The following is an 18,216-nucleotide window of genomic DNA, read 5'->3' on the forward strand; positions in this document are numbered from 1 at the left end:
ATTGCTGGACCATATGATAATTCCAGGTTTAATGTTTAGAGGAACCACTATGCTGTTTTCCTCAGCAGCTGTGCAATTCCACATTCCCATTCATAGAGCACAAGGGTTTCAATTTTTCTACAGCCTTATCAACATTTGTTATTTTCTGCTTTTTTACTAGTAGCCATTCTAATGGGTGTGAGAGTTCTCATTTTGATTTTAATTGCATTTTCCTAATGATTACTGATATTGAGTATCTTTTCACGTATTTGTTGGCCATTTATAAGTCTTCTTTGGAGAAATGTCTATTCAAGTACTTTGTCCATTTTTCAGTCAGGTTGTGTTTTTGTTCTTGAGTTCTAGTAGTTCTTTAAATATTCTGAATATTAACTTGTTATCAGGTATATGATTTGCAAATATTGCTCCCATTAGGTTTCTTTTTCACTATTGTGTCTTTTGGTGTGAAGAAGTTTTCAACTTTGATGCAGTCCATTTAACTGTTTTTATTTTTGTTGCCTGTGCTTTTGGTGTCATATTAAACAATATTTTTAAATGTGGATATCAGTTAGGCGATGTCAGTGGTGTAGAACATGAGGTCTCTTCTCTGGGAGTTGCTACAGACAATAGCAAAAGATACAGAGTGAATTAGATATTGAAGTTATCAAACAAGCATTTAAAGTAACTATGATTAACATGTGTAAAAAAATAGAAAATTTCAACAGATAACTAGCAACTATTTTAAAAAATCAAATGGCAATTCTAGAAGTGAAAAAAAATTGTAACTAAAATTAAGAATTCAATGGATGGGTTTAAGGGCAGATTATAACACAGCAAAAGAGGATTAATGAATTAGAAGGGAAAATACGCAGGCTGAAGTTCAGAGTGGGAAAAAAAATAGAAGTTATAGAAAAGAGTATAAGGGAAGGATGGGATACAATGTGAAGATCTAACACATATATAATTGGAATCCCAGAAGCAGATGAGAAGAGAGAGCAATAGAAGCAATATTCGAAGATATATTAGCCCCCAAATTCCCAAACTGAATGAAATATATCAAACCAAAGATTCAAAGAATTCTTCAAACTCCAAGTTGAATAAATATAAACTGTACCTAAAGTTAAACTGCTAAATTACAATGTCATTTGTCTATTATACCTCAATAAAGATTAAATGATTAAATAGATAGATAGATAGATAGATAGATAGATAGATAGATAGATAGATAGATAGATAATAAATACAAACTGCTGAAAAGCAAAAGGCAAAAGTAAAATTCAAGCAAATAGAGGGCAAATAGGCACATTACTTTCAAAGAAAAACAACAGAACTCGATTGTCTTTTAAGCAGATACCATGAAAGATAGAAGATGGTGAATGATATCTCCAAAATTTTGAAATTTTAAAGAAATCTGACAATTTAAGATTCTATCTTTCAAAATTAAGGTAAATATTTTTCAAACAAACAAAAGCTGAGAAGTTTTGTCACCTGAAGACCTGTACTGCAAGAAAGACTTAAGAGAATTTTTCAGACTGAATGACAATGACCCTAGATCGAACCATGGAACTAAAGAAAAAAAATAAAGACCACCAAAAGGATAAATATGTAGATAATATGAATGAATTTTTACTGTTTAGAAAAATAATAAAATAATCTCATGTGGGAATTAAAACATGTAGTAATAAATATGTGACAATAACATAAAAGATGAAGAGAAAAATAAAATTAAAGTTACTATTTTCTTGCATTGTTTAGGAAGTGGCAAAAACATTAATTAAGGTAGACTTTAATAAATGAGGGGACATAGTGTCACGTATTTGGTAACTATTAATTGAATAATAAATTCAAGAATATATGGCTCAAAAGCTAATAGAGAAATAAAGTAAAAATTAAAATATTTTGTTAATTCAAAAAAGGACAAGGAAGGAGCAACAAAGAAACAAAGAAATAGAATGGACAAATAGAAAAGTAACTAAAAAATAAATACTAAAAACCTGGATTTTTTTAAAGGCCATGTATACGCTGTTTACACACAGAAAAAAACTTTAAAATATAAAGTTAAGTCAGACTGACAGAATAAAGAAAAAAGACATTAGATTCAAGTACTAATCTAAAGAAAGCTGATATATATATCACATATCATATATACATATCATATATATAACTAAAGTTGATATATATATACACATATTATAGAACACAAACTACAAATTTCAAGAATTCTATAGACCCTATGATATAAAGATGAGAGAATATATATCACAAAATAGGACTCTAAGGAATAGGATAAGTATTACTAAAGATGAGAAAATTTCAAATATAAAAAGGTAAACAGGAGGATTAAAAAATTCTAAACATGTATGCACCAATAGCATAGTTTCAAAATATGTAAAGCAAAAGTTAATAGAACTAAAAGGAGAACTACATAAATCCACAATTACAATTGGACATTTTAACAAGCTGCTTTTAAGAAGTTATAGAACAGCAGACAAAAACTCAGTAAGGAAAGGAAAGATTTGAAATGTATGATTAACTACCTTGACTTAATAGACATTTATAAAACAGCGCACCAAACCACTGCACAATGTACATTATTTTCAAATGCAGGTGGAACATATACCAAAATAGACTATATGGTGAATCTAAAGCATATCTCAACACATTTGAAAAAAGTTGAAATAATATGGAATAGTGCTTTTCAAACTTTAGTCAGCATAGATATCAACCAGGATTTGACAAAATGTAGATTTTGTATTTCCAATAGCTCCCAAAAGATACTGATGGTTTTGGGCTCATAAACTACACAATGGAAAGTGAGAATATAGAATATATTCTCTGAACACAGTCAACTTAGACTATAAATCGATTTCACAAAAGGTTAATAGCAAATCCATAGAGATTTGAAAATTAAGCACTCACTTAAATAGCCTATGGATCAGAAATTACAATAAATATAAGAAAATATTTTAAACTGAATTATAGCAAAAAAAAATGCTACATATAAAAACTTGTAGGAAACAGTTAAAGCAATACTTAGAATTTTTAAATGTTAAATGTATTACAATAAAAGGAAGGATGAAAATAATTTATGAAAGCACCAACTTTTGATGCTAGTAAAAGAACAGGAAATCAACCCAACTAAAGTAGAAAGAAAGCAGTAATAAAGATAAAAGCAAACATACAATAAAAAAACATAAAATCTGAAGCTCTTTGAAAAAATTATTAGTCACTAAATACATAAAAAGATTCATGGGAAAAAGAACATAAACTATAAATTTCAAGAATTCTACCGATATTAAAATAAAAAGATAAGAGGGTATTACGAATGACTTACAGCAAGAAATTTGACAATTATAAAAAATGGATACATTTCTGTACCAAAGTTAAAATTGAAATAAGAAATAAAAATTTTGAATAGTCTCATATCTGTAAAAGAAAAAGACTAACACTGAGTGTTGTAATTTTAAAATTTTCTCCAGATAAAACCCTAGGTTTAAATTAAATGTTTTCACTTTTGAATTCTTCTAAATATATAATAAAGAAATAGTACTAATTTTACAAAAACTGTTTGAGATCATAAAAATGTTAGCATACTTCTCAATTCATTTTATGAGTAGCATAATCTAGATACCAAAATCTGAAAAGGCCATTACAAAAAAGGAAAATTACAGATCATTATCTCTCATAAAACTAAACACAATAATTCTATATAAAATAATAGAAATTTAATTCAAAAGAATAATCATGACCAACTGGACTTGCTCCAGGAATGTAAGTATATTAATTATCTATTGTGGCATAATAAATGACCTCAATACTTAATGGTTGAAACAAGAATATTTACTATCTAATAGTTACTATGGATCAGGAGTTTGAGAGTTACTTAGATAGGTAGATTTGGCTTTCAGAGTCTTTTGTGAGATTGCAGTCAAGATGTCAGCTGAGGCTACAGTCATCTGGAAGTTTGATGGAGACCAGATTATCTGCTTCAAAGATGGCTTATTTACACGGTTGTTGGCATGAGGCCTCAGTTCCTTACCATGTGAGAAAGGACACAAAAAGCATATTTCATGATTCCATTCATACAGAATTTCTAGAAATAACAAAATTATACAGACAGGAAGCATTGCAGAGGTTGCCTAGAGTCTGGAATAAGAATGGGAATGTCTGCAAAAGGGAATGAGGAAATCTTTGAGGTGATTGGATAGTGGCTGCGCAATAGTGTATCTTGCTTAAACTTTAGTAAACTGTACACTTAAAACGGGTGAATGTAAGGTATGTAAATTGTGCTTCAATAAATTTGTTAAAACATCAATCAATATAATTCACCACATTAACAAAATAAATGAGAATCATACAAGGGTCTCAATAGATGCAGAAAAAGTATTTGATAAAAGTTAACACCTATAAATGATAGTCTTAAAGCAGATTAGAAATAGAAGAGAACCTCCCTAATCTGATGAAGAGGTTATTGCAAAAGAGGGGGGCGGAGAGAGAGGGAGGGTAGGGAGAGAGAGAAAAGGAAAGAGGAAAGGAAAGAAAAAAGAAAAGAAGAAAAGAAAAAAAAAGATGAAATTTAAAAAGACTAACATTAAATGTTGAGGATATGGAACATTTGGAACTCATATATTGCTAGTGGTAATGGAAAAACAGCATTACCACTACTGTAAACTGTTTAGACGTTTCTTATATTTAAACACAGTTAAACATAGACTTAATCTATAACCCAGTAATTCCTGTCTTAGGTATAATCTCGATAGATAGAAACTAAAACTTAGCTTCACAAATGGACTTTTGTGGAAATGTTTGTAGTAGTTTTATCTATTATACCCCAAAACTAGAGCTTAAATGTTCATCAAATGAAAGAATAAATAAAAATGTATGGTTTTTATCGTACAGTGAAACTATCTGGCCGAACACGAAAGAAAACATGCTCTACAATTCCACATTTATGAAATTTTAGAACAGGCAAAACTAAAACCACAACATGAACCAGAACACTAGTTGCCTATATGCTGTGTGTAGTAACTGAAAGGAGGCAAGATAAGGTGTGGCGGGGACATAAAAATGTTTTAAATCTTGGTTAGGGTAGTGGATATGTGAATATATTAAAGTTCATTTAATTACATACATAAGATCTGTACATTTTTCTCTGTGTAAATTTTACTTTGATTTAAAATATTTTAAAATCAATTTATTTAAACATTTGCTACATTCTCAATCATAATAAAGAATAAATTATTTATTCTTCATTGGTTATGTTTTATTTTTATTTTATTTTTTACCTAGCCTCTAGCTCACAGGAACAGGTCTTAATGACATATGTAGGGCTAAAGGATATTTGTAAAAAATGGTTCTGAATTTTGCACATGGGGAAAAAAAATCCACAAAAATCTATAGTTGAAATTCTACTTAAAAGTGAAATATTGAATGCTTTCCCACTGATTTCAGAAATAAAAAAAAGATGTCCATATCACTTCTTTTATTCAGTTCTGTGCTACAGAGTCCAACCAGTGCAAAATGTCAAGAAAATTCAATAAAAATAAAGAGTAGTAAAGAAGAAAAACTAAAATTATTCTTATTCACAAAAACATGATTGCATATACAGAAAAAAAATTTTTTTTAAATAATTCCTTTGGAAAAACTGTTGGAATTATTAAATAAATTTAGCAAGTTGCTGGATACAAAGTCAATATATAAAAAACAATTTTATTCCTACATTCCAATACTAAACATTTAGAAAATGAAATTAAAGAATACCATTTATAAGCAAAAACATCAAAGACATAGGAATAAATCTAACGAAAGATGTTTAAGACTTCTAAATTGACAACTAAAATATATTGCTGAGAGGAATTTTAAAAATACATAAATGTATTCGATATGCAAAAATAAATCAATGTTATCTACCATATTAACAGATCAAAGAAGAAAAACCATATGATCATATCAATTGCTGCAAAAACAAACATTTGACAAAATTTACCTCCTGTAGTTAATAAAAATCCTGAGCAAAATAGGAATAAAGGGGACTTTCCTCATCTTGATAAAGATTGTCAATAAAAACCTACACAGTTAATATCATACTTAATAATTAAAGACCAAATGTTTTCTCCCTAAATTCAAGAACAAGACAAGAATATTTGCTCTCACTGCTCTGTTCAACATAGTACTGGTAGGTCTAGGCAGTAAAAGAAAATAAAATGCACATAAATTAGGAAGAATAAAACTGGCCCTGTTTCTAGATGACCTAATTATCTACACGGAAAATCCCAAGGAATCTTCCTCCCACCCCCAAAAGAAAGCCAACCTCTTAAAACTGATAAATGAGTTCAGCAAGGCCACAGGATACAAGATCAACACACCGAAATCAATTGTATTTCTATAGACTAGAAATGAACAAGCAAAAAGTGAAGTTAAAAATACAGTATCAATTACAATCACTCAGAAGAAAAATATAGTAAATTGAAGCTCATTAAAATATTTCCTATCGAACACTGAATGAGTGAAAATGAAAGCCACAGACAAGGAAAACATATTTGCAGTATACATATTAAAAGAATCATATACAGATTATATGATATGTTCAGGCAAATCACTAAGTAAAAGATGACCTTCACAAAAATTAGCTAAAATTTAAACAAGCATATTACAAGAGAAGATGATCGAATTACTAATATATAGATGACAAGCTGTACAATATCAATGATAATATGGCAAATGCAAATTAAAATCATAATCAGATACTACTATATCTACTCTTAAAAAGCAGAGAAGACCAAGTATTAATGCCAATATGAAGCAACCAGAATGCTCATATATTTATTTTGAAACTTTAAATTTGTATAACCACTATGGAAAACTGTCCGAAAGTGTCTATTAAGTCCAAATGAACGCATATTCTAGCACTTAGCAATTCAATCCTTGAATATATACCTAACAGAAGTAATTGCTTATATGTATCAAAAAACATGTCCAAGAATATTCAAAGCAAGATTATTCACAATATCCCCAAACAGGAAAAGCACATAAATGTATACCGACAGTGAAATAGATCAATAAATTGTGTTTTTTCATACAATGGACTTCTACATAGAAATGAAAAAGTACTAATTATTGCTTAATGCAATAAAATGGATAAATCTTTGAGACATAATGCTGAGCAAACAGACACAAAAGAGGAAACTTTGTATGATTTTAAATATGTGAAACTCAAAAACAGGCAAAAATAATCAATATTGATTGAAGTTAGTATAGTGGTTACATTTTGAATGTATTGATAGGGAAAGAGCATAAAATATACTTCTGTAGTACCAGAAATATTCTATAACCTGATCCAAGTGGTCATTAGGTAGATGTATAGATAAGTAAATCTTAATTTTAGCTGTAAAATTAAGATTTTTGCATTTTATGATAAGTTAAAATTAAATAGGAAAAAAACCCTCACACACAAGTCTACATAAATCTATAGAAATTTAAACAATGTGGCATTTGAGTAGGAATACACAGTTCATTAGGATTGGTGTCCTAAAGAACTCAGAAACAGATTCACAAGTATGGAAATTCATATTATAAAGTGGCATTTACATATCAGTAGGTAAACAAGAACTATTTAACTATGAGTTATTGGGAAAAGGAAGTAGCAATCTGGGAAAAAAACTAACTGGAGTGCTTGCCTCACACATCGAATGAATTTTGGATAGTTTGAATGTTTAAGTATAAAAGCTAAAACTAAATAATATTATAAGAAATAGTGGGGAAAGCTTTCCTAAATATGACATAAAACATAAAAGCCACAAAAGATTGATAAGCCTGCTTTATTAAAATATTATCCATCACAAAAACAACCACAAAGTCAAAAGATAAAAATTTGAGGAAAATGTATTTACAACTCTAGTTACAAAGGGTTAATTTCCCTAATATATAACAAACTCCTACAAATTAGTTAAAATATAAATCTAACAATCCAATAGAACAATTGGGCAAAGGATATGGACAATTTTCAGAAAAAGAAATACAGTTGGCTATAAAACATATGAACATACTACTTAAACTTACTCATAAGAAAGATTCAAAGTGATCCCATGTTTTTAAATCTACCACATTAGCTAAAATAAAAATCTTAATTTTAAGGATGGGAGAAACAGGAATTTTCATATTATTGGTAGGCATATAAATTGCTGAAACCTCTGTGAAAAATGACTTGGCAATATCTATCAAAATTAAAAACGTACATATCTTTTGGCCCAGAAATCCCACTTTTGAGAATATATCTTGCAGATTTCCACACATAAATACCAAATAAAGTATGTTCAAGGTGGTTTATTGTGATATTGTTTGAAATACAAAAGATAAAAATCTAAATGGCCATCAAATAAGCTACAACAGTACAATGAAATACACAGCATTCAAGATGGATAATGAAGAGCTTTCTGTATTGGTGTGAAACAGTATTCAAGATATATAGTTATATTTTTAAAAAATCAAGTTGCAGAAGTTTCATCAATACAAAAATGAATAAATAAGATATGATAAATGGTATAACCTGCACTGAAAAGAAATGAAATAGACCCCGATATATAACATCGCTAGATCTCAGAAGTTTAATTTCAAAACACCAGTTGCAAAATATGATACATATTATGATGTCATATGTAAGAATTTAAAAACACACTCCAAAAATAATACAAATATTATTATGAATGAATATTATAATACAAATGAATAAAATAATACAAATATTATTATGAATGAATATAATAATACAAATATTATGAATATATATGAAAGATACTTGGAACTATACACACCAAGTTCATGATGATGGTGGCTTCTGAGGAGGTTAAAAGGAGAATGAAATTGGGAGGAATCAAAAAGAGTTCTAACTTGGTGAGTAATTCTTGTTTCCTTCATTTAGAAGATAAAGTAAACAGTATCGCCTTTACCTTAGGAAACATTCATCTCTCCTTGGCCTTGCCTTTAAACTTTTCCACATAATCACAAACACACAAAAATATAAATATATTTTCAAAACATGCAAACAACTCTTTGACTTGAGATTTGTGCTCAGTGCTATATGTACAGAATGACAACAATTCTTTACATCATTTTATGAAAATATTTTGAGACTGTGAGAATCATTGTATAAATGATGACAACTAATATGATCTTAAAATATTTTATATTTTATGATAATGATTATCATATAATAACCTTATTACCACAAATATATGTAAAGTTCATGTTTTGTTTTATTTCTAAAATTTTAAGAATTTTAATGATAATTGCAGTTCATACTATCTTAGATGAAAGAAATTGCCTGAACCAAAGTTAACAAATTATCTAAGAACCCCAATGACTGGAGAAAAGTTATCTAATTTTGCATTATGATCAATAGAAGACAAGATATGTGAAAAATCTTGGTTTTAACAATATTATTAGTGATTTTGCTGAAACGAAGGAAAGAAAAATGAATTTTGTGAAAAATATATAATTATTCATAAATTATATATACTTTATTGATCATCTAAATATTACATGTCCATCAGTAAACTCTCATACATGCAGAGTAATAATTAAAAATAAATCATTTTTGTTATTTACTTTTTAGTCTTAAAAAAGTATAACTTTGTAGTTTTTTGTCATGAAAATATATTTGTCAGTGCAGGTAGGTAAAATGTACTTAAGAGGTTTGTTGACATGATTTAGATCTTGACTATTTAGACATAAAATCTGTAGGATTCTATTTGCAACCTATCCTAGGCTTTGAAAATGTAAGGAACTGTTTAGTAGTAAATGTGACAAAATGTTAGCAAATTTCAGTTCCGAGTGGTGGAAACACAACTATTTGTTACATTAGCCTATTTGTTGTATTTTACTAACAGTTTACGAACAGTGTTTTTTAAAATACTAAGTGGGTAGTTTTATGATATTGTACAATGGGTGATACTTATTTTCTTTGTATTTTTAATAATTTTCTGAATTTTAATACCTTTCACTTTTGAATAGAAAAAGAAAAAGAAAAAAGCATTCTAAAATTTAAAAGAATGGTTTGGAATGAAGATAATTTTAAAAACCTGATCCTTGTATGGACCTGTTTAAGCTTTTTAATATTTAAAGAAAAAACTGCTCCAACAGCCCTAATCAGCCAGTAGCAACTAAGACAGGGGGTTAGAACTTAGATGTTAAAGAGAGAAAATTTAGAATGGACCTGGTCAAGTCAATGGACATGCTGGAAAACAAGTTGGAGCACAATCTAATAGGGGTGGATAGTTGAAGTGGTGAGTTGGCTGTTGGGAAACTAGCAATCAAGGATCTTAGGACGCATGAACTCAACCCCCACTTTATATGAGATTGTTGTCCAATATCTTAATTCTAGTCAGTATTCCTCCACAAATTGGACAATATATTTTTAAATTGTATACATTGTTTGTATAGAGTTACTGACATATTTATAACTTCCTTCGTGCTCACTTTACACTGAAGATAGGGTCCCAGCTTGATGAAAGGGTCTCACATTTTATTTCTTGATTTCTGTAGCCCGTGGCTTTGCCTTCTATTTCCCATGACCCACATAGCTATAAAAATAAGTTCTCTAGTGTTGACAGAAAATCTTAAGGAAAGAGAAAAATCTTGAGGTCTCTTTTCTCCTAATGTTCCTGCTTATACTTTGTTTAGGGTTCAGTGGATTCTTTTTTTTTTCCCTCGAGTTGAGGAAAACATTTATAGTAATTTTTTAGAAAATATTTTAACTGCTATTTTTACCATTTAATTCGGAAAGTGTGTCAAATTAATATTCTGATGGCCTCCAATGAATTATGTCTCCCTATGTCCTTTGTAATGGAATTTTGCTGTCCCAGCTCCTGCCATAAAGAAGTGAGGTCTGTGTCCCCATCTCTTGGATCTGGGCTGTGCTCTTGCTTTGACAAATAGAAAGTGATTTAAGACGTCCTTCAGCTTTTGCTTTCCTGCAATACTTGCATAATCACATGAAGAAGTCCTCGTTGAAAGATCACATGAAAGAGGACGAGCCATTGCAGCCATCTCAGCTGAGACAGATGTGTGAGGACATCGGAGAATGACCATTTACCATTCTAACTCACTAACTAAATTCAGCCACATGACTGAGCTCAGATAAAACAAGCAGACTCAGCAAATCCATAGAATTGTAAGATTAATTATTTTTGTTTTAAGCCACTAAATTTTGGCATGGTTTGTTACGCATCAATGGGAAACTGATATAAAGGGTCATTTGAGATATCTAATCCACTATATTGCTGGAAAAGGATGTTCCCAGTGTGGAAGGTAGGAACCTAAGAGGGATGAAGAGGGCATCCATGTTGAGGGGAGGGAGGCAGGAAATGGTAAAGAAAAATTGGTTACAATAGGGGATTGCTCAAATCATACATTAAGAAAAATGGGAGCCAGTTTTCTCATTGTTGGAGAAGAGAGTTGCGAATATGGAAAAGAGAAAATGAAAACTAAAATAAATCCAAGGGTTTTTGACTTGAATTGGAGGTACCAATGTAAACTCGTGGTTGTAAATATATAAGGAGATAGAGAAGTATAGATGTAAGCATATGTGTGAATACATAAATATATTACCTAACTCTGCCCATTAAGATGTACTGAGAGAAATAGCAATTAGCATACCTTATACCCAGATCTTGACTTCTAAAAACTGTCCTCCACTAAAAGGAGTCATGTCTCTGGTGAAATGGCTAATTCAGAAGCTGGTCAAGAAAAGTATCATATGTGTTGGGAATATTTGGTGTTAGAAAGTTACAAAATGCTCCAAAAATGATGGAGACATATCAAAAGGACATAGAAACCAGTTGAAGGGGCTCTGACTAGCCAAATATGGCATGATTTGATCATCGAAAAATGATGATAGTAATGGATTATAACCTATTGAACAAAATAAGAATCCAAGCATCTATGCATATATATAAAAAAAAATTAGAGAGGGAGTAGGTAGATAGGGATAAAGGGGGTAAAAAATTATTGATAACATGAAAATTTGGTGAGACACAGTATAATTACATGGCATCAAAGTTACTTTTCAAAAATTAATTAATTGCACTAAAACGGAGTGACTTTACAGTGGAGAACCATGGCAGATACCACCTGAATCAAGTGACCTCACTTAACATCACCAAAAATATGACAAATTGAAATCATTCATGGCATGACAGGATGCAGTCAGAAGAACACAGAATCACTACTGTGGACTGCATGCCAAAGATGGGTTACTTGTATCTGATCATGAGGAAACAGACAAACCTGTATTAGTTAGCTATTGCTGTACAAAAAATGTACCCCCATACTTCGTGGATTAAAACAGTATTCATTATCTTTCACAGTTTCTGTGGGTCAGGAATTTGGGAGCATCTTGGATAGGTGGCTCTGATTTAGGCTGTCCCCTGAGGTTGCTGAGAATCCACTTCCATGGTGGTTTAGCCTTATGGCTGGCAAGTTGGTGTGGCTACTAATTAAATGCGTTAGCTCCTCTCCATGTAGGCTTCTCTACAAGGCTATTTGAGTGTCCTGATGATGCAATGTCTGGCTTCCTCAAGAGCAAGCAATGTAAGAGACTGAGGCAGAAGCTGCAGTGTCTTTTATGACCTAGCCTGTAGGCATATATCATCACTTCCACAGTGATGGGTTACCCCTGATTCAGAGTGGGAGGGGACTGCACAAGGGCGTGAACACCAGGAGATGAGAATCATTACGGGCCATCCTGGAGTCTGGCTGCCACAAATCACAATTAAGGGACAAAACTGCTGACCATTAAAATCATGAAACTTAAGAAAATGCTGAGGAATTGACTCATATTAAAGGTGACTAAAGAGACATGACAACGAAATGCAACACATAATTTGGGGCTGGATCTTTTGCTATAAAGGCCACTATTAATTAGATAATTGGGAAACCTGAATGAGGTTTGAAGATTAGAGAGGTTAGTGTTCATTTCCTAATTTAGATGGTTGTATAAGGTTATATAGGCATACCTCATTTTATTGTGCTTCACTTTATTGCATTTTTTACAAATTGAAGGCAAGACACTCCACCAGCAAAAAGATGACGACTTCCTTTATTGCAGTGGTCTGGAGCCCAACCGCAGTACCTCTGAGGTATGCCTGTACACTGGAATTTTCTTGTTTTGGAGGAAGACACAATAAAGAATTTGGGAGCGATGGGGTATCATATTGCAACTTCCTCTCATCTTTTCTGAATATTTGAGATTGTTAAAACACACATACCTTTAAACGTAAAGAAATAATTTAAACTACTTAAAACAGCTACTTAAGAGGTTTTATACTGTCACTTTTTAACCCAGATCATTTTTCTAACAGCCCTTCTTTATAAAAGTCACTGTGCTTTAAACTTGAGAAACTCATGAAAAGCCATAGAAAATAAGAAAAAATCTATTGTATTTTGGCATGTAGGTTTACAGTCCTTTCGGAGTGCATACATACATAGTCACAGAAACTTTTTAGAAACGAATTATAAACATATATCATACTGTTCATATTTTTATCATAAACCTTTCTCAGGCCAATAATATTCTTTTACAATATAAAAAGAGATTACTTACCTGCTTTCATATATCGAGTCAGAGATGAAGCTGAGATCCAAGACAAGTTGTGCTTGCCTCCAAGGCCTGTACCTTTTCTCCCCACTCCCCACCCCAAACAGGAAAAGAAAAAAAAAGCAGATTTTTTTTTTTCACCTAACAAAATGTGTCAACAAAGGCAATGATGCTTGCCAGCTGCACAGCTCCTTGCAGTTCTCAGCACCCGTTCACACGTGCAGTCTCAGGGTCTTCCAAAGAGGTATGTTTTAATGTGCCACCTTCATCTTCATGCCTTTTATATAATGAATAGTTGTGATAGTCTCTGTTTCATAATATTCTTTTCAGGAGACTTATTTAAAATAGCGCTGCATGGTTTACCATTGGCTCCTTTCGAAGTGATGATGGGATGTGTCAGTGTAAGAGTTAATCAATGGATAGTTGAGTATCCATTGTGCAGAAGATTCTGCATCTAAATAGTCTCAGGAGTGCCAAGATGTGAATGTTAATTCCTTGCCAGGAAGCACCCTGAAATTCGACCAAGGAGAGATGATAAATATCCATATAACAATCCACAATAGCACCAGGCAGTCTGTGCTCAGTGGTAGGAGTCAGAGAAGTACAAAGGGCTTTTATCATCAGAACGACTTTGAGAAGGAGTGACTTGAGCTCAGACAGCAATGATGGAGGGGATGTACATGGAGTCTTTCTGGCAAAATAAATAGTATTAATAGGAATGCTTCAGACATGTGTGGTGGATGGTGAAGAGAAGAGTTTGGTTAGAAAGTAGCAAAGAGAAAAATGGGTAAGAAGTTAGGTCAGGGACTGATTGTGGAGAGCTTTGAATGCCATATCCAGAACAAATTTTATCAAATGAGAAGCAGCTGGGTTGTATGAGAGCCAGGCTTTAGGTGGGAAATGAGGAAGTAGAGACCTTTTGTAGATAGCTCCCTAGAGCCAATTGGTAGAAAAACGAAGGGGAAGAGAGGACAGCGGCTCTAAAGGGTCAATTAAAATTATTAACAACACGGGGGAAGGTATGCATACTTGAAGGCTGAAGGAACAGTGCTGGTGGAGAGAAAAAGATGGAAGATGATGGAGAGAGAGAATAATTAGTGAAGCAAGTTTTCTAGTGAGGTGAAAGAAAATAGAATCTGGAAACGTGTTGATGGAGAAGTTGGGGGAGAGGGTATCTTTGAGGAGGAGGGAAATCACATACTCTGAGACAGGAGAGAGAGACTGGTCTAAGTATAGAGATGGAATGGTTTCATGCAGAGAGAAGGGTACAAGATGTGTTGTCCCAGGTTTGGCCAAGGCTCAGTGGGTTCAGGGCAGCAGGCAAGGGGTGGTCTGGTTTGGAGAGTGATGGTGATTATTTAAAGTGAAGTTGATAGCGCAAAGGCCAGATGAAGAAGAGGCAGAGAGCCTGATAGGGAGCACAGACTTGCAGAGGAAAATCCACACCCAGCCCCCCATGATTAGAAACCATTTTCTATAGGTGAGTTGGGGCTCTTTGGAGTGGATAAATTCTTCCAGCCCTTCGTTTTGTCTTCTCTCGTGGCCTTGGAATTCTCTGGGGCTAGGATTACCTAGGTTCTTCGGCAACACTGTCCAACAGAATTTTCTGTGATAATACAAAGATTCTATATTTGCACTTACCTATACGGTAGCCACTGGTTACATGGTGGTTTGGAGGCCTTGAAATATGGCTAATGTGATTAAGGAACTGGATTTTTAAAATATATTTAATTTTAATTAATTTAAATAGTCACACATGACTAATAGTCACCACATTGGACAGAGCAGCTATTGAAATTAGTGAAGAACGAGATAAGACCTTCCATAAAAGTGGAGAAATGCATGGGGTCAGATAGAAGATTCTTGTTTTTATAGTGAAAATTATTATGTTTAGAATTAGCCAGCTGGACTCAGTTTAGATGATCCCAATCTTGTTGGCAATATCCAAAGCATCGTAGTTGGGAGTCAGTAGAACATATGCCTTCTTCTCTCCATCAGGCCTGTTCAGGGTGTTGACTTTGGCCATGTCAATGTCACAGAGCCTCTTCACAGCCTGTTTGATCTGGTGCTTGTTGGCCTTGACATTCACAATGAAACAAGTGTACTGTTGTCTTCTATCTGCTTCATGTCTGACTCAGTAGTCAAGGGGAACTTGATAATGGTATAGTGGTCAAGCTTGTTTCTCCGGGGGGCACTCTTCCAAGCTATTTGGGTTGCCTTCAGAACCGCAGTGTCTGGGAGCATCGGAAGGTGGGTGACTTGTTTATCTTCTTTTTTTTTGTGGCTGTGGATGCCCTTCAGCAATGCTTTCTTTGCCTTCAAGGCCTTTGCTTTGGCTTCCGCTTTGGGAGGGGCTGGGGTTTCCTTCTTTGCTTTCAGTGCCATCTTCGTGAAAAGCAGACAGGAGCTTTTGCTATTTATTGAGGGACACGAGTTTTCCCAGTGACAACCCTGGCTGATCCTATCAAAAGTAAGATTGTAGAGTTTCAGAAACTCCACATTCCCTTCTTTTTGCTCAAGATAAACACACTCACAAGGATCTATTATTTTGGAGAATGATTTTTTTATGGCTAGATTCTGAGTGTTTTCTTATCTTAGGGACAGTCCTGTCCATAAATTTTTACACCTGGGAAGCTGCATTAGCTATCCTAAATTTTATTAATGGGGAAATGTGGAAACACAGGAGACTATTTACTCAGGCCAAAGTAGCTTCTGTGACTCTTCTGTGGTCATAGAGAGGAAGTCTGGAGTCCTAGAAATAGTTCTGGCTTAATATCAGAGAAACCTCGATTCAGGTTTTGTCCTTAAGGAAGTTATTCAAACATTTTAACTCCATATCTATAAAATGGAAAGAATGATACCTATTTAAATGGGCTGTTGCAGGTGTTACATATAATTACTAGCTATTCATATTAACTCCACACTGATTGCCAGCTAATGTGCTAGATACTAGAAATAAAATGGTAGGCAAAGCAAATATGATTCTTGTTCCACTAGCTTATGTTTTAGTGTGTGAAGATAGGCATTAATCAAATAATCACAGAAATATATACTTTATAATATAATTACATTATATGAAATTTCAGACTGCGATAGGTCTAGGAAGGGAGAATATAGGTGAGGTGATTTTTAAAACATGTTTGCAGATTTTTGACACTTTCATTCTAAAAGGTAGAATCTAATTACCCTCCCATTGGATGTGGGCCCATCTTAGCGACTCACTTAAAAAAAATAGAATAGGGTAGAAGTGATGCTATGTAGCTTCTGAGACTAGAATAATTATTTTTCTCCCTCTCTCCCTGCCTTCCCACTTTCCCTTCCCTTCCCTTCTGCCCAACCAGCCCCCTACTTCCTCCCTTCCTCTCTCAATGGTTGTTTTAGAATTCAAGTCACTATGTTGTAAAGAAGCCCAAGCCCAACAAATATGGAGTGCTCCATGTACAAAGAAACGGAATCTTCTTACCAAAATCCAATACCAACTTGCCAGCCATACGCGCAAATGGTCTTGAAGTGGAAACTCCAGCCCGTCAAACCTTCTGGTACATTCCTGCTGATATCTGACTACATCTCATGAGAGACCACAAGCCAAAACCACCTAGCCAAGCCATTCCCAAATACCTGACCCACAGAAGTCATGAGAGGTAACATATGAGAATTATTGTTTTAAGACATTAAGTTTTGGAGGTATTCGTTATCCAGCATTAGATAACTCATACAATAGGAAATCACGTGATAATGTCTGGTGATCATGAAAACTGACTTGATGAAATAACATTTGAGCTAATAACAGGAGGAAAGGAATGAATTAGATAAAGAGGAGGGAAAACTATTCCAAAGAGCTATACTAACACCAGCAAGGGCTGTCTGGGCAGATGATGAATCTAAGGAACCAAAAGTTATCCAGTGGTCTTGGAACACACAACTGAGTGGGAGAGATATAAGATGGCTGAAAAGGTAGGGAGGGGTCAGTTCATGCAGGACCTTAGGTTGACTTTTCCTAACTATGGTAGAGCATTCTGGAAGGGTATTCAGCAGGTAAGGATGTATCAAGCCTGATATCTAAGCTTCTGGTGCTTTCCCAAGAAACACCTGACGAGGACTGTATTCATAGTGGAAGACTGTAGTTTTGGATGGGTTGTTTGACATACTTTTGAGAAACTCAGATGTTGTCAAGCAGAAATTATATATACATGTCTGGAGTTTCAAGGAAAGATATGGATTGCATGTGCATGTTTGAAAGACAACAGAAAACAAATAGTAATTGTAACTAATGGAGTGAATGAGCTGGAATCAGCTGGAGGCTGGATAGCAAGTAAGAATAAAAAACCTCTGATCCAGAACTATAAGATTTAATAGCTAGCTAGAGGAGAATGGGTCAGCAAAGGAAAATGAGATAGAGCAGCCAGAGAAGTAGGAGAAAAAGTAAAAGACTGTGCCAGGGAGAGAGAAAGATTATTTTGGGGAGGTGATGGTCAACAGTGTTGAACAGTCCAGGATGGTGTGGATTAAAGGACCATTGAGCTAGCTACACTGACTCAAGAAGTGATGGACACCTGTTTCGATGAAATAAGTGATGAAGGCAGAGCCCAATTGGACAGGGTTAAGGAAGAGTGGGAGGTAAAGAAATGGAGGTAACGAAGTCAGACAAT

General features: G+C 33.4%; 1 pseudogene; it reads right to left on the bottom strand.

Annotated features, from left to right (window-relative positions):
* Positions 1-15,411: 15,411 nt before the first annotated feature.
* LOC111728959 lies at positions 15,412-17,231 on the bottom strand (annotated as a pseudogene).
* Positions 17,232-18,216: the final 985 nt, after the last annotated feature.

The sequence above is a fragment of the Pteropus vampyrus genome, unplaced genomic scaffold (assembly GCF_000151845.1).
Source record: "Pteropus vampyrus isolate Shadow unplaced genomic scaffold, Pvam_2.0 Scaffold240, whole genome shotgun sequence".
In the NCBI taxonomy this organism is placed as follows: Eukaryota; Metazoa; Chordata; class Mammalia; order Chiroptera; family Pteropodidae; genus Pteropus; species Pteropus vampyrus.